This window comes from Schistocerca piceifrons, chromosome 8 (genome assembly GCF_021461385.2).
Source record: "Schistocerca piceifrons isolate TAMUIC-IGC-003096 chromosome 8, iqSchPice1.1, whole genome shotgun sequence".
NCBI lineage: Eukaryota > Metazoa > Arthropoda > Insecta > Orthoptera > Acrididae > Schistocerca > Schistocerca piceifrons.
This window is the reverse complement of record NC_060145.1, coordinates 341,665,874-341,683,521: the sequence shown is the minus strand read 5'-3', so window position 1 is coordinate 341,683,521 and position 17,648 is coordinate 341,665,874. Positions and strand designations below refer to the sequence as shown.

At 43.5% G+C, this 17,648-nt stretch overlaps 1 protein-coding gene and 1 pseudogene across 1 annotated transcript in view; both read left to right on the top strand.

Annotated features, from left to right (window-relative positions):
• Positions 1-17,648, top strand: part of LOC124712209 (high affinity copper uptake protein 1-like) — a 321,189-nt gene that overhangs the window by 175,719 nt on the left and 127,822 nt on the right. The window contains exon 2 of the mRNA XM_047242505.1: positions 1,912-2,047. The gene's annotated coding sequence lies outside the window, so the exon portion shown is untranslated. The remainder of the gene's footprint in view (positions 1-1,911; positions 2,048-17,648) is intronic.
• On the top strand, positions 3,209-3,326 carry LOC124712579 (annotated as a pseudogene).

Below are 17,648 nucleotides of genomic sequence, written 5' to 3'. Positions count from 1 at the left end.
CCACAGGACGCACAAGGACGTGTTTACTTAGCTCTCCACTTTCTCTCAAGGACTGAAGTTGACGAGGGCTGTTCCTGGACCGTCCTATGGACAGAAGCTCGTTTTTCTCTGACAGGTGAACATAAAGATTTACCGAGTGTGGGGACCTTCACTTCCCGTCACTGTGCATGAAGTTTCTGTGTGTGGCGAACTTGTCACAGTATGGTGTGGCTTCACGGCTACGTTCATCACTGGACCATTCTTTTTTTTGAACAGGTTGGTGCTTAAGGACTAACGACGTGCAGCGTGACTGCTCAGCGTTACTCCTTCGGCAGCGTGCCTTACGCGCCCTACAAGAGGGAGACTCATTGAACTCAACAGTTTTCATGCAAGATGGAGCCCCACCGCAAATAGCTCCTGAAGTTCACCTGCTTCGAAACACATTTGGAAACGATCGAATTATCAGCCGATCGTTTCCATCGTTTCCAAATGCTTGGCCGGCATGATCACCTGATGTCACTCACTGTGATTTCTGGTTGTGGAGCTACCTGAAAGACAGGGTTTACCATGGGAACAATCACATGTGCTGATCTGGTTCTAGGCGCTCAGTCCGGAACCGCGCGACTGCTACGGTCGCAGGTTCGAATCCTGCCTCGGGCATGGATGTGTGTGATGTCCTTAGGTTAGTTAGGTTTAAGTAGTTCTAAGTTCTAGGGGACTGATGACCACAGATGTTGAGTCCCATAGTGCTCAGAGCCATTTGAACCATTTGATCTGAAGCGCAGAAAATCAAGAACAGTAGCCAGCATATCTACGCACATGCTTCGTTCTGGTATGCAGGTTGCAGTCCTGCGCTTTCAGACTCTTCTGGACATTGACGGGTGCCATATTGAGTCCCTCTTGTAGCAGTAATGGTACCGGCATGTAATGGTATGATGTACCGTAGCAGCACTTTAAAAGTGTTTCAATTGAATTGATTATGCACTATTTATCTTCTCCATGTCCTTGGCATTAATGCCACCAATTTTGGTCCTCGTACGATAATTAGTTTCGTGTTATAACGTGTTAAAAAGGAAAAGTTTAATTACAACCACTCAGTATATGATACATTAATAGATATGTAATACAGAAAGGGAACACGTTGCTGGTAAAAATCTCGAAATGTTCTTGGAGAGTACTATTATGGAATCTGAATCATTTGGAACTTTGCAATCCCCCCCTCCCCCCCCCCGGTACACTGTGAGAAATACTGTTATTGAACCTACCGTCTTCACAGATCCAGCAGCTGGAGAGATCTCTCCTGCAGCGCTTATATTAATGATCCCATCCGATTTACCCATTCATTTTACGTGACTTCAGTTCCCCATCGAGATTTCGTTTGCAGTAACAATGAACAAGGCTCAAGATCAGAGAGAGAGAGAGAGAGAGAGAGAGAGGGAAGAGGAGATGAACAGAGTGTGGGAATGAGAGAAAATGGGCAGAGAGAGGGGGAAGGAGGAGATGGACAGACAGAGGGGTTAGGCGGAAATGGAGAGAGACTTGGGGGGGGGGGGGGATGAGATTGCGACATATTTAGCAATTGCAAATCTTGCCGGGTTCGTTAATACCTCCATATGCACAAGTGTGTCATATCACTATAGAGAACAATATCGTGTGCGTGTAAGTGGTGCTGTCGGCTTTTATGTAGCGTATACATTATTTGAATTATAACCAATTTAGTTGGAGGCGTACTTCTTAACACTCCATTTGACACAGAAAAATCTTATGTATGTAAATACAAATACATTTAGGACGAGGGTGAAAATATAAGTTCACACATACTAACAACATCATGCAATCTGTCAATCACAAAGTTATCTTACTCGAGCTGTACTTGGTACGTATCTTCATTCTACCAGCCCTCTGCTAAACTGATTTTTTCTTTCCTTGCAGGTACGTTCTGGCGTTGGTATGCAGTCGTTGTGCCATGCCCATAACGCCTTTCTTCTGTAGAATATCGCTGTACTCCCAGCCTACACAGTTGAAGCAAGATCGGAGCTGTAGGGAAGAGATCTGCTACATGTAAACTGTGAGTATAAATTTTTAACGAATGAATCAACGTTATAATGAAATAGAACCAAACTCGGGTCCCATTATTGTAAAAATATCTTAGAGGCCTCAACGACATGAGGTAGGTGGTGTTCCTCATAGTGCTTCCGGCAAACAATTTTCTAAAAGTGCAAAACACATTTTACAACATCAAGGAAAATAAATTGTGATTGTAAAAGGGAGATGTTTTGTTTTAGTAGGAAAAATAAATGATAGCGGCGTTTCGTATTTATTGTGTAGTTTTGACAATAGGTTAGCATGAAAGAAGTAGGCGTCACACCTAGCTTCTCTTGACTTCTACACGTTGGGCTGTATCGTTGCATTAGCGTTTAAATGGCTGTGTGTATAAACAATTCGTTCTCTTTGGGTTTCATTCCGTTATGAGGTGTATAGTTTAATGTGATAGAAATTATTGAAGATACGAGTTACAAGAAGAAAAAAAAATGGCTCTGAGCACTATGGAACTTAACTTCTTAGGTCATTAGTCCCCTAGAACTTAGAACTACTCAAAAACCTAACTAACCTAAGGACATCGCACACATCCATGCCCGAGGCAGGATTCGAACCTGCGACCGTAGCGGTCGCGCAGTTCCAGACTGTAGCGCCTAGAACCGCTCGGCCACCTCGGCCGGCTCAGTTACAAGAAGAGACACGATATTTATGTGGTCCATCTTTCTAGATATCATTATTCAAATATTTTTTCTCATTTTATGATGCGGTTTACAACTGTGCTCTATGAATCTCCGATGCACTCGCAAAATTGAAACTGTTGTATATACAGCAAGCTCTTGCTGCATTATGTTGATTTGTCTCTTAGTGTATTTTGATTACGTATACTTACATGTATCCCTGTTTTCCTTGCGTGTACAGAAGACCGGGATGATAGACGAAGATCGAATCCAGTCCTGGAATAAAGTTGGATTTTTAGACAACCCATGTATCACGAACTTTGTAAAAAATTAGGTAACTGTTAACTCGGAGGCAGATTCTTTTGCTTTCATTGTAGCCTAGCGGCTATATGCGGGTTGGAGATATGAAGTGGAACCTCAAGAGAAGGTTACGTTGTCCAAACTCGAACGTGCATCTCGAATTATCACATGAAACGTACAAAAAAGTTCTGCACAACCCCTATAACTTGCCTGGCAACAGCCTTGCCTCTGTGGATACACCGGTTCCCGTCAGAACACCGAACTTAAGCGCTGTTGGGCGTGGCTGGCACTTGGATGGGTGACCGTCAGGGCCTCCATGCGCTGTTGCCATTTTTCGGAGTGCCCTCAGCCTCGTGATGCCAATTGAGGAGCTACTCGACCGAATAGTAGCGGCTCCGGTCACAGAAAACCATCATAACGACCGGGAGAGCGGTGTGCTGACCACACGCCCCTCCTATCTGCCTCCTCATCTGCGGATGACACGGCGTTCGGATGGTCCCGATCGGCCACTTGTGGCCTGAGGACGGAGTGCTTTTATAACCTGCCTGGTTTGTGATGTTTATTCTGAAACTTTTTTGTCAGTACTCTTTTCAACAGTGGGAATTACTATGTACGAGAATCCAGTTTTACACGAGCGAATTTCTTGTCAGAAATCGACTGCCGGTTCTCGAAGTACATGCGCCTTTCGTTCCTGCGTGTAAAGCAGTAGCTAACGACATCACGAAAGCTGTGTGACGCCGATGATGAATAGATGGTGCGGAGTTCTAAATTTCCTAACATGCTGCTAACGTTGTAAGTTTATCCATTGTGGTCCGGCTCAGCCCCATTATACAGTATTAGATTTCGTGCTTGCTTGGCTTCCTGATCTTTATTGTGTTGTTTGCCTTACTTCCGTAACACACTAAAAAAGTTGCACAAGATCTGGGTGTTTTTTCCTACAAGTGTTCTCCTATAAGAGAGACGGAATACCTGAAATCTAAAGGGTACTGGTATATAAGTTTTACAGAAATAAGCGTACACTATGCATAAAAAAGTAAATAAATAAACATGATGTAATGAAAATGGTTTCATTAGTGAAAGAGTCAGAGTTATTTGACGAGAAAAGTTATTTCAATGTTCGCAGGAGAGCTTCTGTGAAGTTTGGAAGGTAGGAGACGAGGTACTTTCAGAATTGAAGCTGTGAGGACGGATTGTGAGTCGTGCTTGTGTATCTCAGATGGTAGAGCACTTTCCCGCCAAAGGCAAAGGTCCCGAGTTCGAGTCTCGGTCCGGCACACAGTTGTAATCTGCCAGGAAGTTTCATATCAGCGCACACTCCGCTGCAGAGTGAAAATCTCATTCTGGTTATTTTAATGTTGTTTGTCACTTAGCATAGAAAACAAGATCCAAATGATAAAAGTGAAGAAGTCTTCTAGAAATTGTTTGATGTGTTTGCAAGTATATACAGGGCTATTACAAATGATTGAGGCGATTTCATAAATTCACTGTAGCTCCATTCATTGACATATGGTCACGACACACTACAGATACGTAGAAAAACTCATAAAGTTTTGTTCGGCTGAAGCCGCACTTCAGGTTTCTGCCGCCAGAGCGCTCGAGAGCGCAGTGAGACAAAATGGCGACAGGAGCCGAGAAAGCGTATGTCGTGCTTGAAATGCACTCACATCAGTCAGTCATAACAGTGCAACGACACTTCAGGACGAAGTTCAACAAAGATCCACCAACTGCTAACTCCATTCGGCGATGGTATGCGCAGTTTAAAGCTTCTGGATGCCTCTGTAAGGGGAAATCAACGGGTCGGCCTGCAGTGAGCGAAGAAACGGTTGAACGCGTTCGGGCAAGTTTCACGCGTAGCCCGCGGAAGTCAACGAATAAAGCAAGCAGGGAGCTAAACGTAGCACAGGCGACGGTTTGGAAAATCTTACGGAAAAGGCTAAAGCAGAAGCCTTACCGTTTACAATTGCTACAAGCCCTGACACCTGATGACAAAGTCAAACGCTTTGAATTTTCGGCGCGGTTGCAACAGCCCATGGAAGAGGATGTGTTCAGTGCGAAACTTGTTTTCAGTGATGAAGCAACATTTTTTCTTAATGGTGAAGTGAACAGACACAATGTGCGAATCTGGGCGGTAGAGAATCCTCACGCATTCGTGCAGCAAATTCGCAATTCACCAAAAGTTAACGTGTTTTGTGCAATCTCACGGTTTAAAGTTTACGGCCCCTTTTTCTTCTGCGAAAAAAACGTTACAGGACACGTGTATCTGGACATGCTGGAAAATTGGCTCATGCCACAACTGGAGACCGACAGCGCCGACTTCATCTTTCAACAGGATGGTGCTCCACCGAACTTCCATCATGATGTTCGGCATTTCTTAAACAGGAGATTGGAAAACCGATGGATTGGTCGTGGTGGAGATCATGATCAGCAATTCATGTCATGGCCTCCACGCTCTCCCGATTTAACCCCATGCTATTTCTTTCTGTGGGGTTATGTGAAAGATTCAGTGTTTAAACCTCCTCTACCAAGAAACGTGCCAGAACTGCGAGCTTGCATCAACGATGCTTTCGAACTCATTGATGGGGGCATGCTGCGCCGAGTGTGGGAGGAACTTGATTATCGGCTTGATGTCTGCCGAATCACTAAAGGCGCATATATCGAACATTTGTGAATGCCTAAAAAAACTTTTTGAGTTTTTGTATGTGTGTTCAAAGCATTGTGAAAATATCTCAAATAAAAAAGTTATTGTAGAGCTGTGAAATCGCTTCAATCATTTGTAATAACCCGGTATTTTCTCAAGCAAATAAATTTGTGTGCTTTGAAATGGCTAGGCGACACATCTTCTGTTGTTCAGTTCTGTGCCGACCGGAGCCACGTTCGTGTTGTCATCAGGACATAGAGCGAAAAGGATTAGTAATCCTGTGGAGCGCCGAGTCGCTAATGAAACAGCAGTTGAGAAACATTTATTGGCAAGAGTTTTCCAGTCACTCCATATTTTTCCCGGCGCTGCCTACCAGCGACCGTGGTGAGCCCGTGCCGCTCGAAAGCGCAGGTCCAGACGTGGCCTACGGTTAGCGCCGCTGCCTATAGGAGACTGCGGCAGCGGCTCATCTCCGCAGCCCAGCATGGCTGTGGACGTCTGGCGAAGCCTTAGCGCTCTCGCTGAGTGAAGCTGCACTTAGGCTCGATTCCAGAATGTTCCATATCCCCTGTAGTCTGTTGTCGAGATGACATGAAAGTGAAAGACTTAACAGCAATACAGAAGACCAGTGGGTAAGGCAGTACCTGTACTAACCCAGTAGCGGCGACACAGGCGCCCAGCGCCCAAGTTCGACTGCTTACAGACGCTTATACGGTTCTTCGCCAAAAGAAGATCGGCCCGGCCCCCATCCACAGCTGTAGACACTTATTCAGTTCACTAGAGCGTCCTACAAATTAACAGAACCTGTCTTCCATCAGTATACGTGACGCATATCGAATGGCCTCAATCTGACAATGAGCTTGAGAATGGCAGATGTTTTATAGCAGGCGATGACGTGATCTCCCTTATTCTGGAGACCAAATGCGTTCTTGTTTTCTGAGCCTATCAGCACTGTCGTCTGCTCTAGTGTTTAACTTCACAGTTTCAGAGCATTCCTTTATGCGAAGTTTGCATCCTGAAAGGCGTTCTTCTGTAGGTGAAGTCACTACATGTAGCCTCGTTACAGTGTAAGAGGTCCATGACTAAGGAATTTATTACTAGCGCACTCCAGCAGATGTAGTTTCGACGGATTGCTCACGCGCTGCCTGCGATATGTGAGCTATAAGAGAATCTCAGACCAGAGAGCAGTGTTGACTGCAGTAGTAACTGTGTGGCAGTAGGAGTAAGTAGTAGCTAGCAGTCTGGTGTATCGAGTTGGCTGGGCCGGTCATGGGGAGCGATGGCTGTGCCTGAGCGATGTAGTGTAAGGTAAAAGCAGCCTCGCGCATATGTGCTATTGTTATATTAAGTCCCATGTAAATGTTTTTAAAAACTCTCTTAATAATAATCTTTCTTATAAAAATTAACTTTTGACAATCATTCATCTCAATTTAAAGAATTTACTAATTTCTCCAATCCATGGTCATCCCGATTATTGTAAAGAAAAATCAGTTGTTTCTTTTTTTACGTGACAAATCTATCGGCCAGCATTGCACTGGGCTGTGCCAGAAAAATTTCTTATAGGAGCAGATATATGTGCGTTAGCAGGCGACCTTATTGAGGTAAGAATTTTCAATTTATTCAGTGTGATCTTTGAGGGCCATGACGCATCACTGCTGACGTCCAAAATTTACCAGTTTAAATTCACATTCAATTATTGAAAGGTTATAAGTGAGCCCCAATTTTATTGAGAGGTTAGTCACATTGTATTATTGTGAGGTTACTGGATAATAAAAGATTGGGAGGTTACGCTGAACGTGAATGTTATACTTATTTTCTAACTGTTGGGAGGTTACACTAGACGCGAATGTTATATAATATTTTTTTACTGTTGGGAGGTTATTATGTTTTTTTTTTTTTTGTTGGGAGGTTACAACAGCAGTGTGTTCGGTTGCTCCGCACTGTCATCAATGCACTGAATCAGTTGCTTTTGGACCCTCTTGCGTAGTCCGATGGAATGACCTCCCAGTTTTGGTACTTCAGGTCTCCGGTGTTGACATTTGGTTACGACATCGTTGCGTAGCCGGCAGACTCACACCACTCAATCGGTGTCTAACCAAATTTTATTCCTGCACTTACTTACTATTCTACTATGCAACAATTCTCAGAGTATAAAGACTTTACCACGGGATCTTTGACAACAACGCCCACTATGAATTTTCTTTTGGTCATTAATAAACTGTGTTATCGTTACTTGTCCCTACATTTTGTTACTATTGCCAACTTTTTTATAAAAAGGATATACCTTCATAACCTCACTTTCGCCATTCAGGTACAACCATAGACTTACTAAATAAAAACTAGACCGCGCATTGGCGCTAGTGTCGCGTCCCCACATTGAACGTGACTGAAGCCGCCATTTGCAGGGAAACAGTGCGTAAATATAGTTCGTTCATGTGCTGCTTTTAATTGTAACAGTAAGAATGGAAGCAAAGACGAAGACGGAAACAATGTTACATTTCACAGGTCAGTCATTTTTGTTTGTTTGTTACTTTCTATTACTTGTATATAGTATTTTCATGGAGAAATAATACATCATGAGCATTTGCTTTGGTTTAGGTTTCCCCTTACAAATGATTTTCTAAATCGGAAATGGATTGTTGCTACTGGGAGAGAGAACTTCCAACCGACAGCAAATCATTTGTTGTGCTCTCTTCATTTTGAAGAGAATTGTTACATGGAAAATTATGTAAACAACCGACAGTATTTGGATTTCCAACTCATTTGAAAAAGGTATAGGGTTTGCAAAGCCAATTAATGCAAATGCTAAATGTAGGTGACAGCAGATTGTTCTATAGCCTAACCTGATGTCTATATTTACACCTTATACTGTATCTAATAAACTTTCTGCTACAAAAATTGCAAGCTACGTAAGGAAAAAGTTGCAGTGTTAGATTACAAACAAAAGTACTTTGTTGCATGTCAAGTACTTATATTGTATTTGCATATAAATTACTAAAAATACTAACAGGGTTAATGTACTAACTTGAACTGAATGGAGAACTAGGCACATGATAGGTATTTAAATTTTTAATCAAATATATATTAAGTATGGATCAGAGGTAGGTCGAATAATTGCGTTTAGTTACTTAACATGTGTTGTCAGGTGGTGATTATACTTCGTAAATGCTCAAATATTCGATCAAATGTTGCAAACTCAACCACTTTCAGAGATGCTATCAGTGTTAAAAACTAATGTGCGAATGAAATTCCTACGGTATTTAAAGTCATATGGGTTATTACAATTAATCATACCAAAATTCGAGTGTAGACAATACTGTGCTAAACAAAAGTAAGAGTGCAAAATATACACAGTAGTCGGCAAAAAGCAGACAGGACCTGACAGGAAAATTATGTGAATTAAATAATAATCATACTGTCTGCTACTTGTTTCATGCAATTATCTAATGCAAATAGCTCGATGTAAACTCGCTCCACCTTGTCAGGAAAGGTTCTTACATTCTTGAGTTTCGGTTCTCTATGCAGACGTATTTCGGAAATTAGGAAACTTCATTCATTTAAGTATACTTTTAAAACAGACTCGAATACTCAGTATTTTTTTTAAACAAACATGTGTTTAATTTGTGCTTCAATTTGCTCTTGTTGCGCCTCATATACTTCAAATCACAACCCCAGTACTAGGTTTCATCCCTGCAAATGGCGGCCATCAGCTGCTTCAATTGGGGGACAGTTGCCTCGCTTCTCCGCTACGGCGTGGTAGGGGCTTGGGCACAACACACGCAGTTTTGGCGCTGGCGCGTAAATGAAAATGAGCTCTCGAGACAGACGTGATTCAGTACAGGAACAAAACGCTCGTCGAGCCCGCTGGCAGAATAAATTGTGCTGCGGCGCTGCAGGTGCCGGGGCTGTATTCGTGGGAAAACCTGACGACGGTGTAAAAGTTTATCGGCCTCTGACCTTTTCCTGTTTAGCGAATACAGGCTCCATTTATGACTAGGGTATTCCTGAGGGGGTGTCGCAGAGGGCGGTGGGTACCAGTAAAAGAGAAAAATAAAGGGTGCCAGAGGGGGGGGGGGGGGGGGGAGGTAGAGGGACGTGCGAGCAATCGCGTCGCAGCTAACGAGCGCAGCATCTCTTCCGACTGCCCCTCCCCCACCAGGTCCGTGTAATCAGCTTAGCACACTGCACTGCAGTCTGTACTCCCTCCCCCTCCCCGCCGCTGCTGTAGAGGGCTTAGCAAGCTGGTCATTAGCGGCGCAGCTGCAGTCACGAGCAGATCGTGCAGCCAGCTCTGAGGATCGCTACCCGCCTGTCATTAATTCCCGATCTCACACAGACCCCACAAGTAAACAGCCACTTTTATATCGAGCGAAAAATACCTCTCTACAAATGATGCTAACGAGGAACAGAACGACAAGTGCTAGGCATTTCAACTCCGCCGTCACAACACATATATTTGCTACTGAAATTCGTCATAAATAATACATCACAATTTGAGATGGACGTGATATCCATACCTATAACATGGTGAGAAAAATGACCTTTATTACCCACTGTCAAAAGTGCTAGTGCCTGAGAAAGGAGTTCATTGCGCAGCAACAAAAATTTCTGATCATGTACCCAGCAACATAAAAACTCAAATTTTAATCTAATTTAAAAAAATTTCTCCTGGACGACTCCTTCTATCCCATTGACTAATTTCTCCATAAAATCTGGTTGTTGTCGTGGTTTTCAGTCCGAAGACTGGTTTGATGCAGCTTTGCATGCTACTCTATCTTGTCCAAACCTCTTCATCTCCAAATAACTGCTACAACCTATATCCTCCTGAATCTTCTTACTGTTTTCATCTCTTGGTCTCCCTCTACAATTTTTACCTCCACACTTCCCTTCAGTACTAAATGAATGATCCGTTGATGTCTTAAAAATGTTCTATCAACCGCCGGCCGAAGTGGCCGTGCGGTTAAAGGCGCTGCAGTCTGGAACCGCAAGACCGCTACGGTCGCAGGTTCGAATCCTGCCTCGGGCATGGATGTTTGTGATGTCCTTAGGTTAGTTAGGTTTAACTAGTTCTAAGTTCTAGGGGACTAATGACATCAGAAGTTGAGTCCCATAGTGCTCAGAGCCATTTGAACCATTTTGTTCTATCAACCGACCCCGTCTTCTTGTCAGGTTGTACCATAAATTTCTTTTCTCCCGAATTCTGTTCAGTACCTCCTCATTACTTACATGACGTACCCATCTAATCTTCAGCATTCTTCTGTAGCACCACATTTCAAAAGTTTTTCTTCTCTTCTTGCCTGAACTGTTCATCGTCCACGATTCACTTCCATACAAGGCCACACACCAAAGACATACTTTCACAAAAGATGTCCTGACACTTAAATTTATATTTCACGTTAACAAACTTCTGTTCTCCAGAAATTCTTTTCTTGTCATTGCCAGGCAACATTTTACATCCTGTCTACTTCGGCCTCATCAGTTATTTAGCTGCCCAAATAGCAATACTCATCTAGTACTTTATGCATCTCATTTTCTAATTTAATTCCTTCAGCTTCACTTGATTAAATTCGACTACATTCCATTATCTTTGTTTTGCATTTGTTGATGTTCATCGTGCATCCTCCTTTTAAGACCATGGCCATCCCGTTCAGCTGGACATAAGGACAGCACGTGCTCGATTAACGAATCATGTGGACGACGGTCCATTGGAAGAGAAGTGACGCCACTAGTCGCCCACGGCTAATAGTCTCTATATACTGCAATGCTCTGTGGCGGCCTTGGCCAACTCTAGAACAGTTGCCAGACCTGGCAACTAGTAAATCAGTGGCGCCGCCAGTTGGCGTCAGGTAATTGGCTTGCGCCACTACCCATAAGACAATACACTGAATCTTCTGGCAGCTAGTGGCGCCATTCACGGCGTCACAAGTGGCGCCACTGGCCCACTTCTTTATATTTTCCTGCTCCGTAATCTTTTCTAATCATCTAGATAATCATACACATTGGACCTTTACGCAAATTTGACCTTTTTTTCATGCTCCCTTCATGGTGTCACAACTTCATTGAACAGGAGTGCATGTTCTAGCGTAGTCCTGGTATGACTGGTTATTTCAAGCAAACTTGGCGCACATCGGCTGCTACACGGAAAATAGCGCTGAGAGGGCGTAAGATGCGCACAATTCATCCTCACAGAGATGTACTGTCGGAGTGGGAACTCTGCAAAACCTGGAGCAGTTTCAACCAAAATTAATACACTTACCGCATATTGTCCCGCCCCACAATCAGTGGCGAATGGATAGTACCTTGAAAAGAGGTTTTGCGCTGCTTGACAGCTGTTAAGAAACAATTGATACCTGACGAGGAAAACCTACAAATTGCTACAAAGCATTCGACAATTGCTGTTGAACACCCGACCAGTGATAGTAAAAGAAAACGCAGGAGCAAGCACTTGTTAACCACAGCCAAGCCTGTGCACGAACACACTGTATGCATTCGACAGTTCATGCAGTACGATGTTTGACGAAGGTTGTTATGGAACCGATTATGCGACATTCCGTAAGGCACGGCCACATGGCTACAAGACATCATTTGGATGCTTACGATCGTGGACGATCAGTTAGATGGCTCGAAGCTGGACAAAGTGTCGCTACTGTCGCCACAGTAATGGGTATGTCCAAAAACTTCACCTCGTAACTAACAAAGGCCGCTGAAGGTGGAACTGCTATGCGAAAGCATGCTGGTGGTTGCAGATGGACCACCACGCCGCAAGGGGATCGATACTAGCCCTACTGGCAAATAGATACGGACGTCTCACTCGCTGCAGACACTTCAACCGCTACCGGTACACGCGTCTCAGTCAAAACCATTTCGTGGCGATTATATCAGGCTAGTTCGAGTGCTCGGAAGCCTGTTAAATGCATCCCACTTCAACGACGCCATCGTCGAGAAAGACTTTCTTGATATAGGGAACATGTTGCCCGGGGTCAACAACAATGGTCCGGAGTGATGTTCGCGGACGAATCCTGTCCACTAGTTAGTGTGGAGATAGAGGGAACATGTTACGCACCACACAATGTTTATGAACGTCGTGAGTATGGCCTAGTCACTATGCTGTGACCGCTGGATCAAACCCGTCTGTTTAGTGGTGTGATAAGTCCCGACTTCTTGTTAATGGAATGGCCTGCGTACTCCATGGACGTAAACCCTATAGGGCATATCTGGGATGCTCTTGACGGACAGTGAGCAGCCTCTCCCCGAACTGCGCAAGATCTGAAAACCTGCCTGAGAGAGGAGTGAGACAATATCTACCAAGGACTCCTGAAGAGTTTGGTAGCCATCATGAGTAACAGGTGAAAAATGTGCATCTTCTGTTTTGATTGCGCGACCGTCGCACCCGCTTCAACTCCCCAATTAAAGAATTCCAGGCCGTATTCAGCTGCAATCCACTGTAGCGGAGCCTGCACTGAGAAACGGGCATTCGCCGATCCTTCTATTACACAGGTTTACGACATAAAAATTGTTTCAAATTTATTGAGTTTTATAGTGTTTTCAACGCTGATTTCGGGAAAAATAGTGAAAAAATTCCATCACGTACAGTTATTTCACAAACTGCTTGTCTAGTTTTAGCTTTTTTTCGATATTTCAGCACCCTAGTGAGTTTGAATTTTTGTTTTTAGGATCTCCATAAACTATTATTTAGCCCTTTTGATACTAGATATACGTAAAATAAAGAGTAATTAGGAGAAACCAGCAGTATTTTCATGCCTGTCTGTCGCGCTGCCCCTTCCCCCGCCATCACCAGACAGTGAGCTTCTGCTATCGTCCTTCAGTTCACAGTACCTCTTCACTCTTTGCTGTTCACGTGTTGTTGTTACTAGAGTTTTAAAGTATTGACTGTCTTCTTATGTTGTGAAGTTGTTTTATGGACAATGGCTACCAGAGGATGCGAAAACTTGCCAGATTGCTTCTGCTATATTTCTGGTAACTATACCGTTTAAAGCAACAAAGAAACATTTCTGATTTTGTTGGAAAAGTATATTTCGCCTATTTTGGTATAAAGTTAGGCGATCAAGATAAGCCTTGGGCTTCACACAAAGTTTGTTCAGTGTGTGTTAAGAACTGAGGCAATGGTTTCAACGTAAAAAGCAGTCCTTACGTTTTGGAATACCAGTGGTTTGGAGAGAGCCCAAAAATCACAGTGATAATTGCTATTTTTGTTCGACCAACGTACGAGGTTTTAATTTGAAAAGCTAAAAGGATATTTCTTACCCTAACATTCATTCAGCCATTCGCCCTGTTCCTCATGGACCTGGAGTACCAATACCCTCTCCTCCAGATTCTTTGGATGATCTAGATGATCACGAGCCATTGGCTCAGCAAGGTGATAGTGAAGAAGACAGAGATTGCTAGGATCCTGGCACAATCGATCCCATTCCATTCTCACAATCTGAACTGAACGAGTTAGTTAGAGATCTAGGCCTTTCTAAAGAATTGGCAGAGGTTTTAGGATCTAGATTGAAAGATAAACATATATACATCCATTTCTTGTTATCGATCGAGGGAAAAGGAGTTTGTGTCTTTCTTCTCTCAAGAAGGTGATTTGATGTTTTGCAGTGATTTTCCTGGACTTATGACAGGTTTCAAAATAGAATATGCTCCTTACTTCTTGACTACTTCTCAGCAAATCTTGTTGATGTAAGTGAAGAGCAGGGCGAAAGATTCCATCAAGACATCAAAGAAATGGAAAGTAGATATCAAGGAAGATGGAACGTCAACATGAGAGCGAACTGCTGCTGGAGATAGAAGGAGATGATCCTCGACGAGTCCAGAGCCGGAAAAGCAATAAAAGTAGCTTCGACACAAAGCGAAAGCGTTATTATAATGACTTACGAGCTTAAAGAGAAATAGAAGTATGCTGGAAATATAGTTTATAACATGATTTATAAATAATATAAAATTTTATAACTTTGGAAAAAATGTGATAAATGGCTTAAATTTTGTTATTATACTCAAAAATACTCCCTTTTTTGTGAGAAAACCTGACGTGATAGAAAAAATGGACCGCATTTTTTAAATCAGCGCTGAAAAGTACATTAAAGTCAGTTATCAAATTTCAAACAACTTTCAAAAAATATTTTTTTTTCAGACTTGTGTTATTAAACGGACTAACGGCTCCTGGGATAGCGTAAGAAATGAAGCACTAGAGATCAAAATGTCGGACAGCACCATCTGTAAAGACGGTGGATTGCAGTTGAGTACGGGCTGGGATTCTTTAATTGGGGATTTTAAGCGGGCGAGGCTGACGCGCAACCAAAACATTGCCGTATATAGTGCAGGACTCGGCACCAGTGACGTCACTGGCGGTGGCGCGGCTGTATATGCACGACAGCGTTATTCACACGACAGCCAACCACTTGGCAATGGCAGAGAAGATCTCTGCCGAAAGATCGAGGGCAGTTAAGCACTTGACGCTGCTTGAAACTCGAGAATATTTTATTAATTTACTTTTTATTCATATAGATACGACAGTAAAGTATTTGACGGATAAGTTGTATTTGCAGAATTAAAAAGTATTTAAACTGCAAAGCAGTTTTGAAAATGTGAAATTATTCGGCATCTAATGTTAATTTACGTGTCATGCTCTCGTTTGTGGAAGCATTTGACTGAATTGTAGCCTTACACAATGTTACAGAAATTTTTTGAAGATTAGATGGTAGATCTAATAACTAATCAAAAGGTATTAATCGGCCAAAGGAGAGTTGAGGGCCCAGAATGAGATTTTCACTCTGCAGCGGAGTTGAGGGATTTGCTGATAGGCCATATACTGAGGCACCAAGAAATAATCTGTTTGCGAATGCAGGGAAATGTAAAATGGGTGCCGACGTGGTGGCCGAGCGGTTCTAGGCGCTACAGCCTGGGAACTCGCGACCGCTACGGTCCTGCCTCGGGTATGGATGTGTGTGATGTCCTTAGGTTAGTTAGCTTTAAGTCGCTCTAAGTTCTAAGTCCCATAGTGCTCAGAGCCATTGTAAAATGGTTGAAAGAGACACATTCTCTAATACCCTAAGCAGCTTCAAACTGATGTATGTTTCAGTAGTTATGCAGAGATGAGACAGTTACACAGGACACAATAGCGTGGAAAGCCACACAGTACCAGTCTTCGGGTTGAAGATCACCACAAGAATTCCTCCATGCTGACTTATCGCCGCAAGCGCATTAGAAAAGCGCAAGATATTTTTCTTTCTTGTGTGTGTGAATTCCTACGGGACCAAACTGCTGAGGTCATCGGCCCCTAGACTTACACACTACTTAAACTAACTTATGCTATGAACAACATGCCCGAGGGAGGACTCGAACCTCTTGCGGGAGGGGCCGCGTAATCCGTGACATGACGCCTCAAACCACGCGGCCACTCCGCGCGGCTTTTCTTTATTCCTCTTCTTCTTCTTCCTGACCATTATCCCGTATATTCACTAGGCCGGCATGTTAATCACTGGGTTTGTAGAGGGTAGTCGAATGCCCTTGTTGTAGCCACCTCTTACCCCCACCCCCGCCCCTCCCAAACCAAAAATCGGGACGTATTTCATGTACACGATCTTTCTGGGTCTGGTGTTACCCCATGTCAAAGTGTGCTAACTTTTTCGTAATGTTTGCGAATCATGTAACTGAGACGGGGTATTCACCTAATTGAGTGTGGGAAACAGCCTAAAAACCACATCCAGGTTGGCTGACACACCGGCTCTCGTCCGTAATGGACTGGGCGGATTCGATCCGGGTCGACGAGTTTCCCCGTATCCCGGAAGCGGCGTGCTAACGCGCGCTGCTGTTCGGGCGGATAGCAATGCGCAAGACGTGATGTCAAATCGTATTCGATAAAGGAGGCACATACACAACCATATTAAGAGAAATTCATTGGATGTCACGTCTTGAGATGTACAGTAAAATCTGAGATGATGTTCCTTTATAAGCTTCGTTCTGAGAACACGCTTGGCCATTGTTTGCGGCGTTTGTAACTCCGTACTGGATTCGTACGCGTATTTCCGTGGTGTTCGTTCGAACGAAAGGCGATTTCTTCCTACGTTTTGTACTGATACACATGGCCGTCCTGTGCTTTTTCCTTTCCTCAAACATCCGCTTTCTTGGCATTTTGAGGTTTTTGGCTGTATGCCGGCTGGAGTGGCCGTGCGGTTCTAGGCGCTACAGTCTCGAACCGAGCGACCGTGACGGTCGCAGGTTCGAATCCTGTCCCGGGCATGGATGTGTGTAATGTCCTTAGGCAGAGCCATTTGAACCATTTTGGCTGTATCGCTGATGAAATCTCGTCTACATTGTCTTGACAGAAAGAAAACTGTTAAACTCTGATGTATAGAATGCTTTCTGTAAGGGATGTGCATTTTTCAATTATGACGCGAAACTTTTCATTTACGCATCAACGCGCATGCGCCGGTTTCCGATTCACTACTCTGCGCAATCATTAGAGTTAAACTTGATTTTACATTGTATGTAATTCTTAACTATCTATGGCTATGCATTAAATAGTTATAGCCGTTTGTTATCGCTATATTCATTTTGTTACTGTCTATTTTATGAACTCATTGTGTGGGAGGCTTGCAGAGAAACGTAAACAAATCGAGCTGTCAGTTGGCGCGCGATGAGGGACAAATCTCTGCACTAAATCACAGCTCGCATGCCTGGTAGTTATCGACAGCTATGCAGGGGAACCGGAGCGGTGCTTAAATTGACATAAATATTTGCTGTAATTATATCGGAATCCGAAGCGCTCACCAAGGCTCTTTGTTGCGTCGCTTTGGTGCACGGGCAAATATAATTTGCACACTTCATTACCCTGCAATGTATGCCGAATGGATTAATGCGTTCAAGTTTCCCCGACCAGTTTCACCCTACAGCAAATAATATTAATTACTGAAAAGCAGCTGCTTTTGACCCATATGACTGCGCAGTTATCCTCCTAGATATTTCTCAACCGCGCATTCCCTTCGAGATGGACAGGGCGAAGG